Source organism: Dasypus novemcinctus, chromosome 11, assembly GCF_030445035.2.
Source record: "Dasypus novemcinctus isolate mDasNov1 chromosome 11, mDasNov1.1.hap2, whole genome shotgun sequence".
NCBI lineage: Eukaryota > Metazoa > Chordata > Mammalia > Cingulata > Dasypodidae > Dasypus > Dasypus novemcinctus.
Window position 1 is genome coordinate 122,641,801 of NC_080683.1, and position 25,688 is coordinate 122,667,488.

The window sequence follows — 25,688 nt, forward strand, 5'->3', positions numbered from 1 at the left end:
CCCGGTAGCACTGCAAATGGGGAAGCTGAACTGTCCACCTTTTAAAAGCTTGAATTTGCAAAAGATATGAAATGAGCAGCCTGTCATTGGAGACCCATTTTCAGCAGGTTGTGGGGACGTTCCTTCTTTAAGGGGAAATGAGGGGGCATTTTTAGGTTTTGGAGTTGTCCTAGGTGGTGCTGCAGGGACGGATGCTGGACCTTGTGTGTCCTCTCATGGCCCACTGGCTGGACTGGGGGAGAGTGTGGACTACAGTGTGGACCACTGTCCATGTGCTGCAGCGGGGCTCCAGAGTGTGTTTGCCAGGAACCGTGGATGTGCCACAACGATGGAAGAGGTTGCTGATGTGGGAGGGGTGGCGTGGGTGGGGCGGGGGGTACATAGGGACCTCATATTTTTTTTAATGTAACATTTAAAAGAAAATGAAGGGGAAAAAAGGGGGAAGTGAAATGACCAGCACCCGCTTTTATGTGATTTGGGTTGGTAAGCGGGGCCGTTAGCGTTACCTGGAAGTCGAATACATAGTTATATAACAATATTCCAAAAATCAAGGCAGCGTCTGCCACAGGTACCCTGCTTGTCATTTATAAAGGTGTGGCGGATTTTAAAGTGGTCTCCTGCTAGCGCGCCTCCAGCTGCGTCGTCGAGGTACGGCACTGTCGTCGGCTCGTGAGTCTTCTGGGCAGACAGAAGCTTGGCTTGGAGCGCTCGCCTCTCCCTGACGGAGTACTCGGCGGTGACGGATTTAATGACGCCAGTTTGGGGTGTGCAGGCTGAGCCGCTCCGCCCGTGCAGGTTGTGAGAGAGCGGCAAGGTCCAGTGTCTTTAAGGGGGGGGTAGCACGAGGACGCGTGGGGAACTAAGAAGACCACCCCGGCTGCCCACGGCCTGACCGCACGCAGAGCGGGCAGTGGGCCGCCCCACGCCAGCCCCGGGCAGCCATTCTGGAGACCCAGCAGCAAGTCCAGTGTCCCAAGCTGAGCGCCCCTGTCTCCACCAGACGGGCCTGGGGTCCTCTGCCAGCTCCCGCTTCCCGCGGCCGCCCCCGTGGCATCCACCGCCCGCCTCCCCGTGTCTTTGCGTCAGCCCCCCCTCCCGCTGGCTGGGCTTCTTTACAGCCTCTGGGGGAGGACTGCCCCTGGGGTCACCAGGGGTCTGTTTCCTAGGGGGTCGTAAGGAAGTGGCACAAACGGGGCGGCTTAAGACGACAGGCATTTGTTGTCCGAGGTACCCAGCATGGGGGATAAATCCCAGGAGCGCTCCCTGGAGCACGTGAGGCTGAAACGTGAGCAGCTGTCCATGTTCAAGGGTCTGCTCCACGCCCCTCTCCTGGCTTCCAGGGGTGTCCTCAGGCTCCGGTTCTGCCATGCCATCACCTGGCTGGCTCCGCTCTCTGTCCTTCCTTGCCCGTCCTCCGCGAGGCCCACACCTGCCAGGAAGGGGCCACCTTTGGCTCAAGCGCCGCCTCCTTGTCCAGCCAGCGCTGACCAAGGAAGCAGAATGGGGAGACAGAGGGCATGCCAGCCCCCCAACAGGCATACCTCAGAGAGAGGACGCTGCCTGCGGCCACCAAAGAGCCTGTGGCCTGTCCACCATGAGGCCAGCCACCAGGGGTCCTCGCCCTGGCCCAGCACTGCATGCTCCCTCCTCTTCATCACCGCTGTCCCCGCCTCTTCTTCCCACCGAGGGGGCTGTGCACTAGGATACAGCTCCCACCATGCTCCCGCCCCTCTCTCCTGCCCCTGAACTCTCCATTTCCCGTGGATTCCTGCTAATGGCTGTCACTGAGCCTGGACTAAAATACGCAGCATCCGGGGTAGATCTCAGGCGGGTTCCCTTGAGCATGTTCCACGGCAACGTGAGCACTTGTTGACCTTGCGGACTGGGCTGCACTGAACGGGGGCTTCCAGAAAGCTGAGACTATGGCCTCAGGTGGCACAAGGTGCCATTGTGCAAAGGATCTGGAGAGGACGAGCTGACCCGGTTTCTCCAGGTAGACCCTAAGGGAGAGGCAGCGGGAGATGAGGCAGACACACAGGGGAGACGGCCACGGGGAGGTGGAGGCAGAGGCAGGAGTGACCGGCCATGAGCCCCCAAGCTCCCGGAGCCACCAGGCATGGAAGAGCCAGAGCGCCCCTGCCCCCCGGGTCAGCGGGAGCACAGGTCGCCCGCGCGTGACCCCGGCCCTGGCCGCGGCAGCTGCGAGAGAGTCCACGTCTGCTGGCTCGAGCCACCTGGTGCACGGAGCCCTGCCGCGGCCACCTAGAGCCTAATACCTGGACTTTCTAAATGTGCCCATGGGCATCTGCAGTGCACGTCCTGGAAACCACCCTGCACGCAGGCTGCTCACAGCCCGAGTGGGTGCTGCAGCTTCAGGCCCTGCCACTGGCTACCGCCTGGGACATGTTCCAAAACAGAGTTCTTGCTCAGTTGGAGCCAAGACCAGGCCTGAGCTTCTTGGAGAAACAAGCCAGGCTTTCCACCCAGAATTTTGGCCCTTTATACCCAGAATATAGCAAATATCAGACAAGCCAAACGACTTGAGCCCTGTTTATATATTCCATTGTTTTTCTGCAAGGAGATGCTTCCAGATTTCAGGTTGGCATACTGGGACCCGTCCTCCAGCTAATGGGCCGTCATCAGGTAGGGAAGTTGGCGCCCTGCCCCTCTCAGTATCAGGAACTCGTTAGCTCTTCGGCTCCCTTCATAGAAACAAGTTATCCTCAAACAAAAGCTCTCAGGGGAGGTCTTGGGGTAGGCATTTTAGGAGGTCATCAGTGTTTGCACTGAAAATCCAAATGTTTCAACGGGGAGAGGAAATCGTTATCTAAGTCTCCCAGAATTCGTAACGCAAGGAACCATCGCAATCGGCTTTTAAATTCCTAACACTAAACAGCATCACCCTCCAACCCGTCCGCGTCCTGATCCGCAGTCGCCGGCCGCCTGCCTTCACTGGCTCCCTGGGCTGGCGGACAGGCCACCTGCTGGCGGCCGCTCCCGTGAAGGCCCCCTGGGATGGCTTCAGCTCCTGGAGCGTCAGAGCCTGCCCTTGCCCTGTGTGAAGTCCTCTCTGCTTCCCGCCCGGGGAGTGCTTTGAACCCGGAGTGCCCACGGCTTCCTCCTCAGAGGCTCCTTCCGCTCTGTGTGAGGAGAAGGGCCTTCCAGAAGCCTGCCTCTCAGGCAGCTCTCAGAGCGAGGGCAGTAAGCCAAGAACTGGCCCCTCCAAGCAGCCCCTGCTCCCCGCAGAGGTGTGGGGAGAGGCGGGCCAGGAAGCCTGCTCGGCAGCAGCGCTTGGGAAGCTGGTTCTCGCTGAAGCGCTGGCTTGCGTGGAGCAGGAAGGGGCAGCTGGAGGGGTGTTTTCTTGGGTGGAAATTTTGCCCAGCGGGGCATCCCAGAGAAATTTATACCTAGAGGAATCCATGTTTAAAACAGCAGCAGTAAATACATATACATGTATATGTATATGTATGTATATGTATATGTATATGTATATGTATATGTATATGTATATGTATATGTATATGTATATGTATATATAGCAGCACTTATCCCTCCCCTCCCCTCCTCGAGAAGCCTTTGAGATTTCGTGAGTCCATCAAACCTAGTGCTCCATCCTGTCCAGGTTCTGAGATATTTTCAATTTTGCTACAAGCCACTACTTTTCAAAGATTAGGAAATCATCAGAGCACATTTTTTTCTGCTGCTAAGGTGACTAAAATGGTGGCATTGTATTTCCCATTATTTTGCAGTTTTAAAGTGTCTTCCTTTGTAAAACGGTGGCTTTGGCACTTGAGACTCTATATGGAGTTTTATAAATCAAATACCTCAGCTAGGAAACAGCAATTAAAAAGCAGGTATGATCTTAGGATATAGTAAGAGTATTGCAAAAATAAAGAAACCAATAAATGCAAACTTGGTCAGGCAGGCAGGTTGTTTACATCTACCATGTAGAGGAAAGCAATGAAAACAGAAGCTGGGAAGTAGACCCGATGGTGAAAACCTAAAGAAATTAGGATTTCTTTTAAATGGGAAGTGTAGGTGAATGAAGCTTTAAAAATCAGCCACCCCCGTTGTTTGGCTCCGTCCCCTGTAGGCTGCACCCCACTCATTGGCTTGGGTTCCTACTAACTTCTTGACCCTGAACCCTGGGTTTTCATTTACCATCAGTAAATTTCATATCGATGTATTTAAGCACTTTTCTTGCCCAGGAATTTTCAAAGTTTTCTTTAGTTAATCCAAACAAAATCTTCTATAGATACAAACCAGATAATAAATGGAACTGTTTTGGCTGAAATGGGGTGGGAAAGGGGGCCTGCTGAAATAAAATATACCCTTCTTATGTGGTATTTCCCTAATCTACAATAGACTATGACATTCCCCAATCCATCAGCAGTTTGTAGATTATTTAGCACTAATCGATTATATAGACATATAATCTTGAAATAACAGGGAGAAAAAAAACTATGTTCCCATTTGTTTAAAAAAAAAAGGACAAAATTAGTTGGGGCAAACTTATTTTCTCTGATTGCAGCCTGAACCTCTTGTGAAAATGTCAGCAGTGGACCGGGAAAATTCACGACAATGCTCACTTCCCTTCCCTCATTTTCAGACAGTGTATGGGGAGGGCGGGCATGGAAATCTTAAATCTTAGCATTAATTTTGGAAACATTTCACCCCCGGGCCCCATTTGCCCCGAAGGCCTGCAGCTGGAGTCTTAGAACAGGCTCGCCTGAGCTGTCCTTGGACTTGTGTGAGTGGCTATTTGGGGAAGATGCCTTTGGAAGCTCCCAAGCCGTGGCTGTGATGTCAGCTCGTCCTTTCCAAGGCAGCTAGCTGGACGCTCCCTGCACCCCTGCACCCCGCTGCACCCCTGCACCCCGCTGCACCAGAACGAGCTTTCAGAGCTCCAGGGTCCTGGGGCTAAAATTAGATAACATTTGAAATATGCTGTATACTTACTACTTAGATGTTGAACATTTCTGGATAACGTAACTTTAAAAGAAATTATCTTTTTCCCTGACCTCCCCAAAGAATTCAGGAAATCTTAAAAAAGACAAAGTCAACCCTCTTAAATTACTACAAACACAGCACTTCTGAGTCTTGTGGGGCTTTCGGTGGGTACACGCAGGTGTGTGTGTGCTTGGACCGTCGTAATGACGCATTTATATTTTCACCAAGACCTTTATACCTGCTTTTTGTGCTTTTCTCCATTTGTTTGCTTCATTTGATTTGGGTTTGTTTCGTTTTGCTTTGCTTTAGCTATCACTTACAACATTTCAGCTCTAAACTGCTCGGCAACGAAATGAAGTTGTGACACTTTATGTCACCCGGCCCACGTCTTACAGAGAGTTTTGTCAAAGCCCGGACAAGGACTTAGAGCCAGGCTCTTGACTCTGCAGCTTGAACCAGCCAGCGCCCACCTTGGCTTCCTGAGTGTCTGTCAGAATCGGGGCACCCTGCTCAGTGCCCTGGGAACGTAGAGATGTAGGTCACGGCCCGTCCCACCAGCTCAGTCCCTTCGGCCCGGATGACCTCCTCTTGGGCTGAATTCTTACTTGCACCAGCAATGCCTGTGGGAGGAGACTGAGTTCCCACAGCCCGGGCTTTAGTCAAGGGGAAGTTCCCCTAACTGTCCTTCACTGCAGCCCCAAGGTCACTCCCCTAAATGTCCTTCACTGCAGCCCCAGGGTCGCTCCCCTAACTGTCCTTCACTGCAGCCCCAAGGTCACTCCCCTAACTGTCCTTCACTGCAGCCTCAAGGTCACTCCCCTAACTGTCTTTCACTGCAGCCTCAAGGTCACTATCCTAACTGTCCCTCACTGCCCACCAGCCTCAAGGTCACTCCCCTAACTACCCCTCCCTGCAGCATTGAGGCCACTCCCCTAACTGTCCTTCACTGCAGCCTCAAGGTCACTCCCCTAACTGCCCCTCCCTGCAGCCTTGAGGCCACTCCCCTAACTGTCCTTCATTGCAGACTCAAGGTCACTCCCCTAACTGTCCCTTTCTGCCCACCGACCTCAGGGTCGCTCCCCTAACTGCCCCTCCGTGCCTGCCAGCCTTAAGGACGTACTTTTAAACGTTAAAGGAAAGGAAGGGGAGGACAAGGAATCTAACAACTGTCCAAGTCCTGTTACACAGCAAGCTCTTGGTTACAGAATTTATTCCTCCTGACAGTCCCAGAGAATGGTGTCATTATCCCCATTCAACAGATGAGGAACCCGGGGCAGAGGAGCCCCGTAGATTGCCCAGAGTCCCTGACTTAATGCACGGCAGCCGCAGTGCTTGAATCTAGGTTTCCCGGAAGACAAAGCTGAACGTTCCCACTGAGGACCATTTCCAAGCAGTCGATTTGGGAGGTCGGTCCCCGTTTCCCCACCAGTGGAATGAGGAGAGTCTTCCGCCTTAACCATCCTTGAAGGGGAGGTTTTGGAGCGTGCCTGGAGAAGGCCCTGAGCCCCTGCTCAGCTGAGCAGCCATCCCAGCTATGCCCGGAACTAGCCAAGAATTCCCCGCCGCCGCTCACACAGTGAGAGCAGCGCCTTCCATCCGCATCCCCGCCCTTTTGCAAAACTCACAAGACCTGTGTTGAGAGATGCTCCTCTCTCTAAAGCTCCGCACCCTGTGGCCACAGCCGTCTAGGGGACAGGATCCGTGGGAATCTGGAGGCCTCGTAAACAGGAGAGAGAAACAGGCAGAGACACTCGCGAGGTGACAAATGGAAACATCGTTTGAAAAGCACCTAAGGAGCAGTGGAGGAGGGGTCTTGGGTTCTAGACCCAGGCTTCAGGAACGTCCGTGGCCGCCACCGCCCTTCCGCTGCCTGCTCGGCAGTTCCCCTTGGCACTGACGACGCTCCCCTTGGCTTCCGGGCCGCCCTCGGCCCTCCCTGGCGCGTCCTCCGGTGCCGTCCAGGCTCTCTGCCTTACGCCCTGGAGGCTTTGCAGGCTCATCTTGGGCTCCTCCTGGACCGGGTGCACACTTCCTCCTAGGTGCGCTCGCCCCCACCCACCCCCCGATTCGCCTCGCGCGGTGTCCTGTCCCCAGCTCCAGTCCCACGTGCACTTGAACTCAAAGCTTCCTCCCCTCCAGCCCCAGGCCCTCCACTCCCAGTGCTCCTCGTCCCGTTGCCCACTCCGGCTGCTCCAGGGAAGTCAGCAGGGGTCCCAGGGGTCCTGTCCGGGTGACGGCCTGAGCCCCGGCAGGGCACAGCGGCAGAACGTACGGGAAGTTCTGAACCTGCTGCTCTCGAGCCACGATCCGGCTCTAGCGACTGGAGGCCCCCAGCGTTCTGCAGAGGGCGGGCCCGGTTGTGCTGGTGAGGGGAGGGGAGGGAGGAAAAGGAGAGGGAAGGGGAGCGGGAGCAGGGAGCGGGGAGGGGAGGGGAGAGGGTCCTCTCCTTCTTAGGAAGCCAGAGTTGAGCCCTTTCTTCCTTTTGCTTATTAAAATCAACGAAGAATCCCTTTCTCTTTGGTCAGCTCTGTGCTGGAGGGGTGGGGAGGCAAGCTGGCGAGTCCTCGGGTTTCAGACACACAAGCAGGCAGCCCTGGGACCCCTGAGAGCCTCATTGTAACCTGCAGGGGCCTGACCTCAGAGGGGAAGGGCAGAAGGGAAGGGGGGGGAGCTTGGCAGCTCTGTGGTTTGGGGACCCTTCACCCCGCAAGGCTCCATTTGGTGGAATACGGTGGACTTGGCCTAGGTAGGCAAAGCCTCCCTGAAAACCGGGTGTTGTTGCTTCCTGGAGCTGCCGTAACAAAATGGCCCAAACGAGGGGGGCTTAAAAACAGAAATTTCCTCTCATAGTCTGGGGGCCAGAAGTCTGAACTCACGGTGCGGGCAGGGAAGGCTCCTCTGCCTCCTCGGCTCCCGGCAGTGGCCAGGCCTCCACACCTTCCCCTCCGGCCTCTCCTGCGGTCACGGGCTCTTGTCCCATGTCTGTCCGGGTCCACACGTCAGGACACAGGTCCTGTTGGGTCAGCCCACCTAATCCAGCCTTACCTTACCTGATCACACCTTCCAAGACCAGTTCCATGGAAGATCCCACTCACGGGTCAGGGCTCAGGACTGAGCATATGGTTTTGGGGGACACGATTCAACCCATAAGTGCAGCTTTGGATGAATGTCACAATTTATAAGGGGAAAAATGTAAAGCTATTTTAAAAATTGCACAAATTATAACCCTTACCTTCCCTCCATGTGAAAATAAATAAAAACGTAGAAATGTTGAGTCCCAAGTTTTCCAGCACACCTGAAGAAGGAGTCATCCCCAAACTAACACTGCATGGGCTGGCTTCACCAAGCCCAAAGGCCAGGGGAAGCCTCCTCACCTCAAAGTGGAGCACTGCCTCCTGAGAGGAAAGGAAAGCTCGTGAAGGACGTCTCCAACGAGAGCAGCCAGCAAAGCACAGTTCAGCCTTGCAGTGATTTAATGAGCTTCTCAAAGTTCTTATCCCTCCCTGTTTTTAATGCATTAAATTTAATCTACTGATGATCTTTGGACTCTCAGAAAAGCAAATGGTTAGTTCATGGGCAATTTCTCTCAGTGATTATCCTTTCAGGAAATGTGTGAGTTATAAGGCAGTTTCTAACACATCCTGCCATTGACAAATGAAATGAGACTATGTGTCGAAGGCACTGCTGCTAAGAGGCGTGCAGCAATCCCTGCAGCCTCCCAGGGAGGTTCTGTGAAATAAATAACAGAGGCAGTGCAAGAATTTGCAAGAGGAAGGGCTTTCATCAGTACTGCTGAGCAAAGCCATCTCTATGTTAAATCCACTTGCAAATCCAAACGGTACCAGGGGAAGGTAAATGGACTTACCTAACCCAGTCGTGGGAAATATTAATATTAAATACTTCATGTTGTTAAAGCAGGGTGACATCAGTTCCACGGTATTTTTTTCCCTGGAAAATCGAAGGCTCCATCCTCAAGTAAGAGCTAGGAGGAATTATTTGCTGTGCGAGACGCACACACACTCACCCCCTGCCTGTGTTTTTGGGGCAGCTGGCAGCAGGACTGCCTCCCTTACCTCCTCAGCTTTGCAAGCTGCAGAGCAAAACCCTGAGCCGATGAGGAGAGTGCAAGGACGTCTCGGGAAGCCGTGGCCTCTGAATGAAGGAAACCGCTGCCAAGAATCCCATAGGCTGACTGCTTGATCATATATGGGTTGTAAGGAAGAGAGAATACTAAGGATTTCTGGAATGATGGCAGAGATTTGATACTTTTGGAAACTCATTTTTCAAAAGAAGTTCACAACCTGGTGAGTGGCCAATCTCAGAAAGACACAATTTAGGGTCACTGCCAGAGCTTCCCAGAGGGCAAGCCAGAGGGGCAAAATCATCATGGGGTGATAATGAGGGCCTCCCAATTCTCACTCTTCTTTCTCATTGTCATGGTCAGCGTGTGGAAGTTGTCAGTACACATCGTCACCACCATCTTCTATGACTTTTTCCCCTTTGGATCCCACCTCAAACAAGTCTTTTCAGCTAACCTGAAACATAGCACACGGCTACGGGCTGGCCAGGGCCGGTGACTCGACCATGGCCATGTACCTGCAAGTTAGAGAAGCACCTTCCCTTGATTTCCTGTGGCTTTTCTGCCCTGTGAATTCACGTGGCCTTCCCCCCATTTCATTGATGGTGACTGTAACAGTTTGCTATTGTTGATGAATTCCAAAAAGAAATACTGGATGATGTTTGTAAACTGATCTTTTCCTCTGGGCATATTAGATTATACTGAATTCATAGGTTTCCTTGATCAAGAAATCATGTAAACCTCTTGTGCCAGGAGGGCGTTGAGCCCCCACCCTTAGTGGGTGGGGACTCACAGGTAAAAGGCATGGCCGAGGACAGAGTTGGGAGGTTTTTGATGTTGGAGCTTGATGCTGAAGCCTTAAGCTGGAGCCCCAGGAAGTAAGCTCACAGAGAAAACAGACGCAAGCCCCAGGAAGAGAGGAGCCCTGAGCCCAGGAAAAAGAAGCCTGAGGAAGGGAGGAACCCAGGAAGCCTGGACCCTCACAGATGTCGGCAGCCAGCTTGTTCCCTCAAACGTGAGAATAGGCTTTAATAAGGGAAGTAACTTATGCTTTATGGCCTGGTATCTGTAAGCTCCTACCCCACATAAATACCCTTTATAAAAGCCAACTGATTTTCTGGTGTTTTGCATCAGCGCCCCTTTGGCTGACTAGCACTGTGACCAAGGGTGTTACACAACCCCAAGCAAAGCAAAACTGGTCTCAATATTCAGCACAACTCACAGTTGATAGCATTTCCTTTTTTGTTTTCTCTGCCCTGGTATTGTGCTGGACCTTCTTCCTGTCTTGTTCTTAAATTTCTCCCTTCTCTTGGCCCCATTTTATTTCTGATTTCTGGAACTTGCTCATTTGACTTCTCTCTTGCTTCTCTTCTTAGCATATACTAAAATTCCTGCCTCCTTTGTCATGTTTCTGTTTTCTTTTTTTTTTCTTTATTTTATTTTATTTTATTGCCTTTTAAAAAAATACATAGATCACGAATAATGTTACATTAAAAAATATAAGAGGTTCCCATATACCCCACACCCACCCCACCCCACTCCTCCCAAATTAACAACGTCTTTGATCAGTGTGGCACATTCATTGCATTTGGTGAATACATTTTGAAGCACTGCTGCACTGCATGGATTGTAGTTTACACTCTCCCCCAGTACATTAAGTGGGTTATGGCAGAATATATAATGTCCAGCATCTGTCCCTGCAATATCATTTAGGACAACTCCCAAGTCCCAAAAAATGTCCCCACATCACATCTCTTCTTCCCTCTCTTTGCCCTGAGCAACTACTGTGGCCACTTTCTCCACATCAATGCTACCATTTCTTCCATTGCTAGTCACAATAGTTCTATAGTAGAATACCAGTAAGTCCACTCTAATCCATATTTTATTCCTCCATCCTGTGGACCCTGGGATGGTGATGTCCACTCCACCTCTAAATCGAGAGGGGGCTTAGATCCTACATGGTTGATGGGTGTGATTCTCCTGCTTGCAGTTGTAGGCACTCTTGGTTCCCTGGTGTGGTGGTTGACCATCTTCACCTCCCTGTTAACTGACCTGGGTAAGTCCAACGAACCGGAGAGTAGGTGTTGCAATTCTTTTTTTTTTTTTTTACATGACACATTTACTTTAATTCATTCTTTTAAACATTTTTATGAATGTATTATTTCCCATAATAAAGTAATATGTGCATGATCTTCCAAACAAGGGAAACCACTGTAAGCCTACTGATGTGCTTTTCAGATCATTTTATGAATAAAATTTTTTAATGAAATAGGATATAAGTATTCTTTCATGTTCTTTAATGTCTAGATATGATCATGTAAATATTCTTAATATTTTAATAACTGCCCAGTATTCCATTGGTTTAAAAGCCATTCTCCTCCTCATACACCATTAAGATTATTTTGCTCTTATGAGTAGTGTTATGGAAAAGAGAGGAAGGTGTGTTTTCTCTCATGTCCATTTGTATTTATAGAGACTGCTTATTATTTCTTTAACACAGATTCCCAAAGTGGAACCACAGGCCTTGGAAAAGGGCTTAGTGCTGCTGATAATAGGTCACCTTTGCTTCCAAAGCCGTTTGCTTTTTGTCCAGCGCTCGAGGACATGCTCCTTTCCCATCACTCTTGCCACATCCAGTATCCTTGTTTTAAAAGAAAGACCTGCTCACCCAATGTGTGAGCGTGGCTTTTCGCTTTTATGCCCCTGCCCGTTAGTAAGAGCACATGCATTTCCCTGGAGGGGTGTACCGCCGACTTCTGCACATTCGTTCTTGCATCCTCGTGTCCTCCCTTTATCTTGTGCCCATGCTGCTTGTTCCCACCCTGGCCCTTCCCCCTCTGCTAGCTTTTCCTCCCCTCAACGTTAATTCTGTAACTCGCTTTTGTCTGCTGTCCAGTAACTTGTGGGCGGGCACAGCCCACACTGCGTTTTAAGATCATTTTTACGAGCCGTTCTCAGCAGGCTTCCTGCAGACCAATGCTCTCTCTGCCCCCGTGGTGAAGAGCTGACTGGCAGCTGGTGACAGGCAGGCCCTGGCGCTCACTGCTGGCAGGGAGCCCTGCGGGAGGTGCCCAGCGTGCCGCGGAGGAGGACGGCCGAGCCAACCCAAGGTGGGGGACCAGATGTCGCCCGAGCGTGCTCCATTGAAAGCCAAACAAAGCGCCAGATTTGGGATCGTTTCCGTGAGACGCCCCGGAGGGAAGCTGGCGCCCATCCAGGCTCTCGCAACAGCTGGTCTCCCCATGCCAGGATTTATGTGCCCTGCAGAAAACCTTACCTGCGTGGCATCGCTTGGTTTTTGGAAGGCAGTCGAGCAGTACTGCAAAGATGCAGAGTATATTGCTCCCTGCCAGAAAGGAAAAGGAGCCGTACATCACTGCACACCAGCAGTCCACGGCAGGCTGGGGACCCCTGAGAGGACGCGTTTTCTTTTTTATTTACTCCACCTGTGCAGCCCTTGAGGCTGTGACAACTCTCTGCCCTTGTTAGGAGGCCAAGTCCACCCTTTGGAAATAAATTATGTTGTAAACGAAGCTTCCAGGGACACCAGCCGAGGAGAAGCTGTGCCTCAGCCCTGAGGTCACCTTGGAAGATCTGAGTCTTTCCAGCCCCTGCCACTGGGTCTCATCCCGGGCATTTGCATTTTCCCCCTCCACAGGAAGGCGAACTCCGAGCCTGGGGGTCTCATTTTCTGAATACCGAGGAGGGACAACAAAATAAAGGAAGTCAATTCCCCTCTCCCTTCTAAAAGAGATGTTGTAGTTGGTTGTGCTGGGCCACGGGGGAAGGTTTTCATTTTAAGACAGAAAACAAGCGTTTTAAAAAATAACAGTGTCGTGAGGGCATTTGTGCTCGCCTACTTGGCTCCCCTTTACTCCTGAGCTAAAGCCAGGAGCCGAGTCCGTCAAGCGCAGCCCCTGCTGCTCCCAGCACCTGTCAGGTCAGGGACGCCCCCCACCCCCCCTGCCCCGCTGGCCTCAAACCAGGTCTTAGGCCTCACCGCACGGCTCTGGAGCTGGCCCTGCCCATTACAAACAGAACAAATGGTTTCCAGTCCCCCGAAGGAATGTGCTAAAGCCTTCTCCCTCTTTAACACGGACGCAATTTAGGTTTGGCAAGCACAGACACAACGTACCTGGCTCAGAGGAGAAATAAGAAGGCTCAGCACCCAGCAGGCCCTGTCAGCTACCGGATGAGAAGGGGCCAGCGGGGCGTCCCGGGAGCTAAAGGTCAAGGACAGTCTGGCTGGGCGTGAACCATGAACCTGAAGGACGAGAAGGGGCTGGCGGGGCGTCCGGCACCCAGGGTTTTGCAGAAGCCGCGCTGCGCCCTCTCCCACACAGACCTGCTTGGCACCCACTTTCTGTACTCAGCTCTCTGCTGTGTGTCCCTCCAGGGACATCTGTCCACCTCTCACTGTGGGCTCGCTGCACGACTCCCACGCCAGGGGCCTGTGGACGCCGTTCATTCAGCCTCGTTCCCTTCGTCCTCTGGACGCAGAAGCCTGTGGACCTTACAGGGATGAGGTAATACGGCCCCTTTGCTGCAGGAACTGAACAGAAGTAACTGGGAGGCTGCCCAGAACTGATCAAGGACGATGATGGTCAAGGACCAACTCCAGCCCGAAGACCCTGGCCCCCAGAACGCGCCCCGTGAAAGTGGGTGGCCCTCGTCCCCACCCCTCCCTCACGCTCTGCATCCCTGCAAGCCTGAAACAGCTCCTGCCGAACAGCTGAAGGATTCCACAAAAAGTGCCCGAACGCCGGCAGCCGCGGTGCTTCCGGGAGGCGGGAGGCCCCCAGGGCCACCAGGGAGGGACTTGTTGGCCTGCCAACCACTGGGCACCCTCTTCCGCTGGTCACCTCTCTTCCCTGGCTGTGCTCGTCAGTTTCTCGGCAGGTCTGTTGCCTCGATTTTGACTTTACCCGCTGCGCTTTCACACCCCACCGGTGGCCTGTCCTGGGATGGCGTGGCACATGGCCTGCGTGGAATTCTCAGGCCCTTTACGCCTGAGTTCTGGAAGCCGCGCGTTCCATCCCGTTCGTGCGGTCCAGAGCCGACCTCGTTTTCAGCTTTGAACAGCCTCTGTCTTTGGGGCTCCCTCGTCCGCTCTCACCCTCGAGGCTGGAAGCTTCTCCAGCTCCAGGGGGGCCTGGCCCTCCCTGCCCCCCTCCCAGCAGCCCCCTGAGACCTGGACCCGCCCTGTGGTGGAGGAGGAGCCCGGGGTCAGGGCAGCGGGTGGTGGGCAGGGGTCAGCCTGGCGCGTGAGCTGGCTCCGCACATCGCCGCACGGGGAGGGGGTTGCCTCTCCGCTGAGACGCACCCAGGACGGGCCCTGAGTCCTGCAGGTCCCCAGGAGTGGCAGTGGGGGGCCTAAGCCAGTCCAGGCCCATGACTCGGCCAGAGACGAGTGCCCGTCAGGCCCCGCATGGGCAGCCCGGTGCACGGCCTGCAGGTGGCTGCCGGGCAGTCGGGCGATCAGGACCCAGGTCTGCGGCGGGCATGGCGCTCCCAGCTGCCCGCTCTAAGCCATGGGCACCTGGCACTCTGTGCTCTTCCTTGAGCCTCAAGTGACTCCCCGCGCCCCAGGGGGGCCCTCTGTCCGGTGGAGGCGATCACGGGCCCACCCACAGCCCCTGGGCTGGCGGGCAGTGGAGGGCCCGTGCCCTGGCCAGGGTACCCCCTCCTCCAAGCCTCAGCCCCTAAACCCCACCCCGGGGACATCCAGGGGTCTCGGAAGTGCTAGGTAGTGGCTAGTTAGTGGCAGGGACAAGAGGTGGTGGGTGGCGTCCTGGCCACAGTCGCCCCCTCCGCATGCCCCACAGTCCCCACGACCGGCCCCAGCCCTTGGCACGGCCCGGGCAGGGCTTGGACTGGGCCGGGCGGCTTCGGGGTGGCGCACCATGGCCTCCTGTCCACGGGCCACGCTTGGCCCTGCCTCCTGCCCCGTCCACATGACTTGGTGCTGCACGTGGGCCCCTTCTGTCGGCAAGACCGAGTAGGAGGGAAGGAGGAGCCCGTGCTCTGCGCCCCACTGCCTCTGCCCCCTTTGCATCCCTGCCACCTGTGGGGACAGATTTGTGTACCTGTGCCTGTGTGCACGTCTATGTGTGGGTGGGTGTGCTCGGTGGTGTATCCGTGTGTATGGGTGTGTGTGTGTATTGTGTGTTTGCATGAGTGTGGGTGTGTGTGCTTTGGGGTGTATCTGTGTGTATGGGTGTGCATGTGTATTGTGTGTTTGCATGAGTGTGCGTGGGTGTGTGCTCGGGGGTGTATCTGTGTATGGGTGTGTGTGTGTATTGTGTGTTTGCATGAGTGTGCATGTGTGTACGTGCACATGGGTGCGTGTGTGGGTCTGTGCTCACGTGCAGAATCAGGGGTGTGCGTGGCTGTGTGTGCACAGGCGAGAATGCTTGCGTAATTTGGGTGTACGTGTGTGTCTGGCTGTGTGCCTGTGCGCGCGCATGTGAGTGCCTGGGCACGCACACACGTCCCCACGGCGCGACACCCTCGTGGGCTGCGTGTCACCGCCTGGAGACGCTTGCGGCTCTCCGCTGCAGTCACTCTGAGTGCCCACAGCCCGCCGAGCTCACGGCACCCTGCAGGAGGCTCCCGCGCTGGGGCAGGCGTGCCTGCAGACGGCAGGGGACGGCGGGTGCCGGGGGGCTCAGCCCCTCACGGTGCACCCCTGGCCCCGGCTCCGCGCCGGGAGATGGATAACCCCTGCCCCACGCCGCCTCTGAGATGCCCCTGGTGAAGCGTGCAGCACGGCCACAGGCTCCGCACCGGCCCCCCAGTGCTCTGCGTGGGGCAGCTGGGAACAAGTCCTCATCGGCCAAAGCCAACGTTTCAATCAGGCGTTAGAAGTTTGGGTTGTAGGTTTTACAACATCTCTATGGTGAACGTAATTGCTCTTATTGCTTCTGGTAGACTTTTGCCAATCAATCAAAATAGCATTTATTTCATCATAAACAAGGGCAAATTAAAGCCATTGGAAACGTTATGTTTGGAGACTCGGGGAAGAGGCGTCCTTCGGATCACTGAAATTTGCTTAGATGCTGTGATGGAGGATTGTAATGAAAACATGAAAGTCGATGGAAATGTGCTACAGTTGTCACTTCAGAATGCATGCTGCTGCGTGCCTTGTGGACATGCAGCCTCAGTTCAGCGACTTATTCCCGTGTGGATATGGTGAGGGGCCAGATAGCCCCTTCCATTTTTTTCATAGAAAATTCTCATTTTCTCCCTTAAAGAAGAATATATATATATATTTAATTTCCTTGCATGTGGCATCCAGAAACTCATTTTGAGCACTTTTTACATGTTAGATTTTACCACAAAAGCTGCTGGGAAAATAGGATTTACTTAGGGAAGGTTCTACCGCGATGTCCCTTCATGATGGTTTTTGGAAAGGCCTGAGTTCCCTGCGCTGCGCCGAGCCCGGTGGCACCGCGGTCTGCCCCCCCCCCCCCCGTGCTCGCGGCCTGGGGCTCACGTCCAAGGTGCATGGGGAGCACGAGGGGACGGGAGGGGTCGGGGCACGCGGAATGGAGTGCAGGGCAGGCTCGCTTATCCCTGAGGGCGTGCGCACCCCAGAGGCCGGTTCCTCACCAGCCAGGCTGCTCCCACGCCCTGCCCCATGCCCCGTGCCCCGTGCCCAGCGTGGTCTGGAGCCCGCCCTTGACAGTGGGGGGAGCTGACCCCTTCCGTGTCTGAGGAGGTTCTGCCGGACTCAAAACAATCTGAAAAGCATGGGAATAACCTTAGAATCCTGTGGCTTTTCTAAGATTTTTTAAATTTCAGGGGGTTCCTAATGAGTTTGTTCCTCTACTTGCTTCCTGAGCTGGTCACTTTCTCACGATGTTTAAGAAAATCTTACAGTGCTCACAATGTCACTGAATGCAAGAGCTCTTGGTCAGATGTCCCCTGTCCTGCCAGCTCTCCCAGACCTCCCAGCCCACCCTTTTGCACACTCTCCACTCCACCCCCCAAAATCCTCTCGGAATATCTTGAAGGAGCTTGGGCCGTGGACGTGACGAGGAAGGCAGCCCGTAAGCGTTTCCAGCACACCTCCCTGTCCACGACAGGCTACTGTCCCTCCACCTCCACCTGGGGTCACTGTCACCTGCACCTCCACCTATGTGAGGCCACCCCCCAGCATGGGCACCGAGACCCACCTGATGGGGCATCATTTCAAATTTAAGTGCAGAGACTTTCGATCCTTGGCCCCTCAAATCTCACCAGAGTTGGGGCAGATGGGAGAAGGTCCCTACCAGACACCGGTGTCCCCATAGCCAACCCACCCTCATGTCTTCCCAGGCCCCCCACGGGCACGACGGATCAGGGTTGGAAGGCCTCGCCCCTCAAACCGGCCGAGTCTGAACCCAAAGAGTTAACGTTAAGCAACATCCTTTGCTTCTCTGAGCCAGTTTCTCTCCTATAAAATGGAGTTGATAATAATATGTATACCTCAAAGGAGCATTGCAAGAATTAGATGAGCTTTAATCCATGTAAAGTGCTTAGCACGGTTCCTATAATGCAGTAAAAAGTAGCCATTGATATTGGGCGACTTGAGTGGGAGATCTCACAGTTAACATATAGTCTTATTTGCATGTATGGTGCAAGCTGCTTTTTACTATAGGATCTCATTTAATCCTCACACAATGCTAATTAATTAGCTCTTTGCCTGAGTGAGAGACAAAACCTGTACTAGCTTATTTTGAATGCATCCCCAAGAATAGCAACTGTTTGGGGCAAGGACTTTTGTCAGCTCTGTTCTAGGACATATGTTTAAATACCTCAAATCATGGGCAGCACAGAGTGATAATAACATAAGTATTTATTGAATTAGTGGGAGGATGGATGGATGGATGGATGGATGGATGGATGGATGGATGGATGGATAGATGGATGGATGGATGGATGGGTGGATGGGTGGATGGATGGGTAAGTGGGTATATGGGTGGAACAATGGATGTATGGATGGGTGGATGAGTGAGTGGATGGATGGATGGGTGGGTGGGTGGATGGATGGATGGATGGATGGATGGATGGATGGATGGATGGATGGATGGATGAACAGACGGATGGATGGGTGGATGGATAGATGGATGGGTGGATGGATAGGTGGATAGATGGGTGGATGGATGAGTGAGAAGCAGTCTCAGCCTGCTGGAGCATGGATTTCGGAGGCAGATCCGAGGTGTCACAGTGGCCACCCTATTCCACGTTCTCCACGTCCTTTGTTTCTGCTCCTCACTGATGGAGTGGAGGTGGAGAGAGCTGCTTCCATAGGGTTGTGCTGACCGTGGTGGGATGAGTCCAGGATAAAACTCAGCCTATGTCAGGAGCACAGCAAACATAGCTCTTCTTATCGGTGTTTGCCGTTCATGCACATAGGTTAAAAACAGGAAGCTGGACTGATACAGAGACAGGTGACAGAAGCCACCTGGACATGTTCACCTGTCAGGTATGTATTTGCCAAAGTTGAAAATAGCTTTCCTTCTTTTCCCTAAGTTGTTTTCAACTTTAAAAGGTAATGAATCTCGGGAATTCAGCACTCTATAAGTGGGCCTTACCTTGGAATATTTGTTACCTATTTCCCCAAAGTAACAAAGTTAGACTAATTTATAATCTCCCTATACATGGCTCTTCTGCCCCTTTTATTTGAACCTATAATTAGCATCATTTTAAATATGTGTCCCAGAGACTTAAATCTTCATTCTGTGTCTCTTTTTGTTGTGTCCTCTTGTTGTGTCAGCTCTCCATGTGGGTGGCGCCATTCCTGGGCAGGCTTCACTTTCTTTTGCCCTGGGCGGCTCTCCTTACGGGGCGCACTCCTTGCATGTGGGGCTCCCCTACACAGGGGACACCCCTGCATGGCAGGGCACTCCTTGTGGGCACATCTTTGTCTCTGCCCTGCAGCCCAGGCGCCCACAGGAAGGCATGTGCATGCTGACACACACACGTGCACTCACACATGCACACTCACACTCAAGCGTGCACACACATACACACAGCCATCCTTCACCCTTTTCTTTATGATCCAGAGTTGTGGGGGGGACATGAGAAAACCTGAATGTCCTAGCAAAGAGGAAGGCAAGTGCTGGGGCCCAGCCAGCGGGCCACGTGAGCACCCCTCCACAGCGGGGCGTCGGGCTCCAGGACGCAGCCCACGAGGGGCTGCGGCGCGCGCTGCGCTGTGAGGCGCTCCCGCAGCCCTCCTGCGTCCTCCAGCCACAGAGTGCAGGCCCTGCGTGGTGCGGCTTCCCCTGGGAGCCAATCTGCCAAATGCGGGCTGAGAATGGTACGCCAAGTGAAGGAATACGTTCAGCAAAACTGATCTTTAACAGTGAAGACATTTAGTTTATGTTGAGCCTGGACCAAAAATAGTTCTTCGGTGGAGAGACTGACAGTGTAAGTGACCTTCGACCTTGCGCTCCTGTGTGCAGATCATTCAACTCTGATACCTTTTAACATTATAATTCTAAGGTCGAGGAAAGAGCCTGGGATTTGGAGGCAGACGCAAGTGGTTTTAACCCCGAGTTCTAGACTCTCCAGTTCTGTGACTTTGGGCAAGGTCATCTTTCTGGCCTTTTGTGCCTCTGCTCCAACATGGAGTTTCTCATATCCCCTTAGGATGTGGCTTTGAAGATTAAAGTATTCGGAGCACCTCCTGTGTGCTGGGCTCTCCTCTAAGGGCCGCGGGAACAGGACCTGAGCTGGCCGCTCTCCCGCAGCCACGTCGCGAGGCCGGCCCGCGTTCACCCTGCAGAAGAGGAGCTGAGTATGGCCTTCCTGGCTCTGAAGTCGTTGGAGCAGACGGCGTTGCCAGGAGTGGACAGAAGCTGGGTTTCGATCCCGAAGCGGCTTTTACCTCGTACTCTGAAATAATAAACCCTCTAGCTGTTATCGATTTTGATTTACAGCGGTGCATCTAAAGGTTACTTAGAGACTCAGCAGGACCATTCATAGGCTTCTACCATTTTATTTTCAATTATAAGCTTTTTATTTGGAAACACTTACAGGACAGTTACAAAAATAATACAAACCTATACAGAAAACAATGTACCCCTACCCCCCCAGATACCCAGATCTACCAATTTTAATATTTTGCCACATTTCCTGTATCACTCTGTCTATCCATCAATCTATCAATTCAGCTGTCTATCCATCTATTTGGCTGTCTATCCATTTTTGAACACTTGAGTGTAGGTTAGATTCGTCATGCTTCTTGAACACTTAATATGGCCATGTACATTTCCTATGATCAAGAATATTCACATGTGTACATTTCTCATAACCAAGAAGATCTACCTATTAAGATATGCACCTTAAGTGCAGTTACCAAGTTCAAGAAATTTAACATTTCTTTAAAGCTAACAGTCTATACTCCAATTTTTTTTGTATTTGTCCTAATAATATCCTTTTGAGCTTTCTCTCCCCCTTTGTTAGATCCCTTCAAAGATCATATATTGCCTTTGTCACTGGCCCTTTAGTTGTTCTTTCTTTTTTCATAAATTGTGAAAACATATGTACGACATAAACTTTCCTCTCCCAACCTCTCCCAAGCATCCCATCCAGTGGGATTAATCACACTGATAATATTGCAGTACCCTCATTGCCTTCCATTCCTAAAACCTCCCCATCTCCCAAAACTGAAACCCTATATCCATTCTCCTTCCTTACCCCATCAACCTGTACTCTAATTTATGACTCTATGAGCTTGCATATTCTCCAGTATTTTTTCAAATGTACAAACTATGTACCTTTACCCATCTGCCCCCCACCTGTATGTCGTTCTTGTCCCAAATTACATGTTTATACATTATAAGTCCCAAACCACTGACTTATCATTACATTTTATGTGTTTGCCTTTTAGAGTCCGTGGCAAGTAAAAAATGGAGTTACCAACCAAAAATACAAAAGCATGGGCATTTATATTTACCCATGTGTGTTTGAAATTATTTTATGAATCCCAAAAAGATAAAGATTGTTTATAAACTAATCTATTCCTGTGGGTGTGATACCCTTTGATTGCATGAAATTTAGTCGAGGGCCCTTTGATTAGATTACTTGATATGATTGATTTAGGACTTTTGATTGGACCACATCAGTGAGGTGTGACTCAGGTTGAGTCTTTGTCCTTTTGCTGGGACTGATAAATGGAGACCAAGAATGAGGCACACACAGACAGGACAAGGAAGCTGGCATTGTTGATCCTGAAGTGTGAGAGAAGACTAGAGGATTGCTTAAGCACAAAGCCCCCAAGAGGCTGGACCCACAGAGCAGCTCAAGAGAAGACAAACATTGCTCTAGGCCTAAGAGTTCACATCTGAACTCAGGAATAAAGTGGAGAGCCGAGACTGATAAAGGAGGCCTGGGAAGAGACAAGCCCTGTACCTGGTTGCTCTTAGCTGAGCTCTGGGAGCTGGGCTCTGAAAGACAGTGAGTCCAGAGGGGAAGGCGGGGCCCTCAGCAGATATCAGTGGCCACCTAGCTTTGCCACATACCTAGACAACAAGAGCAACAGTAGCTGGCTTTGGTGAGAAAGCACCTGATATGGTGCCTCAATGTGGACATTTCACAGCCTTGGAACTGTAAGGTTAACTCCAAATAAATCCCTTTTATAAAAGTCACCCAGTTCTGGTCCTTTGCACTGGCAGCCCTTTGGCAGACTCAAACACTATGTTATTATCCTAAACAGATATCCTTAGTTCTTCATGTGGCTTTGGTCTATTGCCTGATGTCCTTCCTTTTAAGCCTACAGCTCTCTCTTTAGTATCTATCGTATGGCTGGTCTAGTGGTGACAAACTCTCTCAGCTTTTGTGTATCTGAGAAGGTCTTAATCTCTCTCATTTTTGAAAGACAGTTTTGCTGTATTTAGAATTCTTGGTTGCCAGTTTCTTGCTTTCAGCACTTTAAATATGTCATCCCACTACCTACTTGCCTCCATGGTTACTGATGAGAGATCGTCACTTAATCTTATTGAGGTGCCCTTGTCCCTGACATGTTGCTTCTCTCTTGAGGCTTCCAGATTTCCTTCTTTATCTTTGGTATTTGACAGTTTGATTATAAGATGCCGCAGTGTGGGTCTATTTGGGTCCTGTTTGAAGTTTTGACTGTCTTAGATGTGTATGTTCATATCTTTGCTAAATTTGGGACATTTCCAGTCATTATTTCTTTGAATATTCTCTCTGCCCCATCTCTGGTTCTTCTTCTTCTGAGATTTCCACAATGCATGTATTGGTCCACTTGATGGTATCCCACAGGTTCCTCAGGCTCTGTTCACTTGTATTCACTCTTCCTTCTTTCTGCTCCTCAGACTAGATGATTTCAATTGTCTTATCTTCAAGTTCTCTGATTCCTTCTTCTGCCAGATCCAATCTGCTGTTGAGCCCCTGCAGGGAAATTTTAATTTCTGTTCCTCTGGTCTTCACTTCTGTTTGGCTCCTTTAAAGGAGTTCCATCTCTCTACTGACATTCTCTTTGTATTTCCCTATCATTTTTCTGATCTCCTTTAGTTCTTTCTCCATGTTTTCTTTTAACTGAGCAGTTTAGGACCATTTTTTTAAAGTGTGTCTGGTCTGTCATAGATCTGGTCCTACTCATTGATGTTTTCTAATGCTTTAGTTTTCTCCTTTGCCTAGGCCATTGCTTCCTGTTTCTTTGTGTGCTTTGTAATCTTTTGTTGAAACCTGGACATTTTTATTTTTTAACACATTATCACTGGAATTTATACTTCAGAGTATCTGTTCCTTATGCTTGTATCCAGCTAGACTTATAAGAGAAATTCCCTTGAATGCCAGGAAATAACAAAAAGAAAGAAATAAAAAAAGAACAAAAAGAAAATACCTCTCCTAGTCTTTGCAGATTGACCTGTGCATATGCTTTCCTTCAGGGCTTATCCAAAGTATGTGTTTAGAGAATAGTTCCAGTCCAAAGCAGAGGGGCCCCTAGCCCCTTCAATCTTGGGTATGTGTGTTTAGCCCTAAGATCTTCCCCATTTTCACAGTCCCAGGCACTTTACAGAATGTCCTACAGCCAGCAATCCTTTGCCCAGGCTGTCACTTCACTGCTTTCCCATGGCGTTTGGTAGGAGAACTTGGTGACCTGCCCTCCTTATACAGGACAAGTTCCAAGACAGAGAGTCCCTCAGGCCACCACGAGATGGATTGAGCAGACGTACATGCTGCCAGTAGGAGCACAAGGGGCATTTTGCTCCTTCTAGAACTGAGGCCAGGGACCCGCGTCGGGAGCACAGCCTGGCTTGATGTGCAGCTGGTGAGGGGTTGGGACGAGGCCAGCCAGGGCACCAGGAGCTCCTGCAGCTTTCAGTGGCCTTTGTCTTGATTAGGTGCTCACCCTGTTACTGGAGTCCTGTAACTGTTTTTTGGGACATTGAGAAAGATGTTTCTGCCAGTTCTTGCTGGTTATCCAGAGCTTCTGCGGGGGGGGGGGGGGGGGGGGGACAGAGCCCTGAAACTTCTTAATCCACCATTTTGACTGGGTGGCTTTTACCAAATTTTTAGTCCTTTAAAGTGTACTTATCTGTAGGGCAACATTTCTATTTGTGATAAATATTTTCAAAGATATATAGATAGAAATATATTTGTTATTATTACCTGTTTATGAATAAGCCTAATTTGCATTATAAAATACAAAGAAGAGGAAGAGATATATGGCATTTTGTTCCTAAATTTTCTGAATGATATGCTACCGCTCTGATACAAAGTCATTTTTTCCTGAGCTTTACCAGTGGCCACACTTGCTCATGCACAGTGTCTTAGTTTGCTGGAGCTGCTGTGACAAATACCGTGCAGTGGGTTACCTTAAACAATAAGCATTTATTGGCTCATGGTTTCAGAGGCTGCAAGTCCAAAATCATTCTCTCTCCTTGAAGCCTGTATAGCCTTCCAGTGCTGGTTCGCCGCAATTCTGGGGGTGCCTTCGCTTGCATCTCTTTCCCCTGTCACGTCTCACTTTCCTGTGCCTCCAGCTTCTCCCTGGGCTTCCCCTGACTGGCTGTGCCCACATTTCCTCTGCTTAGAAAAGCCTCCAGTAGTACCGATGAAAGCCCTTCCTGATGGGGTAGGGCCACACCTTAACTAAAAATAGCTTCTTCAGAAGGTCCTCTTTACAAAGGACTCATACCCATGGGTTTGCAGATTAAGAACATATCTTTCTTGGGATACACAATCCAATCTACCACACACAGCCACCAAAAGGTCTTTGGCAGCAGTCATCTCACTGGTGGAACAACAGCTTCTTTGTAGTGGTGATGATGCCAATGATTAAAATGATATCCCTTTTGCAAAGAACTTTTCTGCTGATATCATCAAAGTTCATCCTCACCCTTTCGGGTATAACATCTAATAATCAGCAAAGGGGTAGGACAAGGTAATGACCCAGATAACTAACATATTCAGACTGGTAATTTGGACTGGTGTAAAGTTATAGAAAAAGGGATGATTTTCTCTTTGATTTGGAGTGATGAGTGAAGAAACAGTTCAGTTGTTTTTTTGTTTTTTTTTAGCATTAATGTGTCAAAAACAATGAACATCATCATCATTCTATAATCTGCACAGTTGGTTAGAGCCAGCATTCTCTTCAGAGGAAAGGTTTGACCAACGTGGGTTTTCTCCCGTGTGACGTTCGGTAGGACCCAGCCTTATTGCTAGCTATTTATCTGAGTTTTCCGTGAATGCACCCTTGTAAAACTAATGATGCCATCTTAGCCGGTCCATGCAATCCAGTGTCATCTGTGGTGACTGGATTACGACAGAAAACCAGTAGATCAGATCATTAAAATGCAAACCATCTCTGTATTAGCACACATGGACATTGCGTGTGATACCCTTCAGGACAAATCATACCACTTTAAAAACAATATAGAGAAATAATAGATGAAGAAATTAAAAAACTACCCAACTGTGAAATCACCCACCTGACATCCTTCAAATGCTGTACTCTAATTATTAGCGTATTAGCAATCAGAGTGGTTATTTAGGGGAGAATATGTGAGGCAAAGAATTTTCATTGTCTTAATATTTCTTATTAATATTTCTGCTTTTCTATTTTTTCTATGAATATAAACAGTGAATTGCTCCAAAGATATTTGCCGTGATATCCCTAGCATGTCTTGCCTGCTCATGGCTGCCTGCCAACTATTTCCTTTGCTAAAATACTTAGTAGTGTTTGAAAAGCATAACATTCAATTTGTGCCTTTTCTTTGAATATGAAGACAGTATAGCAAAAGCAAGCAAAGTGTCTTTCATGGCTATTATGAAGATGCTAAAGGGAATTAGATCCTACAATAAATGGAGAGTTTCCCTGGAGGACAAAGATGGCATTGGTTTCCTTCTGCCATCTTTGTCCTCCAGGGAAACTCTCCATTTATTGGATAAATATGTACCTTGATCCACCTCTACCTAAATGGTTCTTTCCCTTATGTCTTTCCACCAAATCTTAGTACCAGACTTATTCAGACCTTTCAGGGCTTTAAAAACTTGACTTTCCTTTCTTCTTACCACATGGAAGGAATAAATTTCATCCCCCACTGGCCCACTGAACTCGGTACCTAGAGTAACTGCTATGGCAGAAAAATATGAACGCATGTGCTTCCTCAAGTTCTGCCTTCAAACAACATTCCTAAATCCA

General features: G+C 50.7%; 1 protein-coding gene across 2 annotated transcripts in view; it reads left to right on the plus strand.

The window, feature by feature from the left end:
• AIG1 (androgen induced 1) overlaps positions 1-25,688 on the plus strand; it is a 256,874-nt gene that overhangs the window by 184,889 nt on the left and 46,297 nt on the right. The window lies entirely within an intron of this gene.